At 45.6% G+C, this 682-nt stretch overlaps 1 non-coding gene across 1 annotated transcript; it reads left to right on the forward strand.

The window, feature by feature from the left end:
- Window positions 1-237: 237 nt before the first annotated feature.
- On the forward strand, window positions 238-344 carry LOC131615347 (small nucleolar RNA R71). Its single transcript, XR_009287767.1, has one exon. It is a non-coding gene; the product is annotated as a small nucleolar RNA R71 (small nucleolar RNA).
- The last annotated feature ends 338 nt before the right edge of the window (window positions 345-682 follow it).

Below are 682 nucleotides of genomic sequence, written 5' to 3' on the forward strand. Positions count from 1 at the left end.
TTGGCGTTAACGCGGTCTATACCACTTATTTCGTACATTCCTCCTTTGGTTTGGGTTTTCTCTAGAGCGGCTCGTTCTCCACCCCATTGGTAATGGTTTTGTGCCATGTTCTCTATGAGGTTGTATGCTTCATCATGGGGTTTGTCCATTAATGCTCCGCCAGCAGCGGCATCTATAGTCATTTTAGTGTTATAAAGGAGACCACCATAGAAAGTATGGATGATCAGCCATGGTTCGAGTCCATGATGAGGGCATAGTCTAAGCATGTCCTTGTATCGTTCCCAAGCTTCGAAGAGTGATTCGTTATCTTTCTGGGTAAATCCGTTGATTTGACCTCTTAGCATAGCGGTTTTGCTAGGCGGAAAGTATCTAGCTAAGAATACTCTCTTCAATTCGTCCCATGTAGTTATGGAATTAGAAGGTAGGGATTGAAGCCACGCTCTAGCTCTATCTCTCAAGGAGAAAGGAAAGAGGCGTAATCGAATCGCTTCGGAACTAATGTTGTTAGCTTTGACAGTGTCGGCATATTGCACGAACAGAGATAAATGGAGGTTGGGGTCGTCTACAGGGCTTCTAGAGAATTGGTTCTGTTGAACAGCTTGTACCAACGAAGGTCTCAGTTCGAAATTGTTCGCCTCAATCGCAGGTGGTGCGATACTTGAGTGCGGTTCAGCGCGCGAAG

The sequence above is a fragment of the Vicia villosa genome, linkage group LG6, assembly GCF_029867415.1.
Source record: "Vicia villosa cultivar HV-30 ecotype Madison, WI linkage group LG6, Vvil1.0, whole genome shotgun sequence".
Taxonomy (NCBI): Eukaryota; Viridiplantae; Streptophyta; class Magnoliopsida; order Fabales; family Fabaceae; genus Vicia; species Vicia villosa.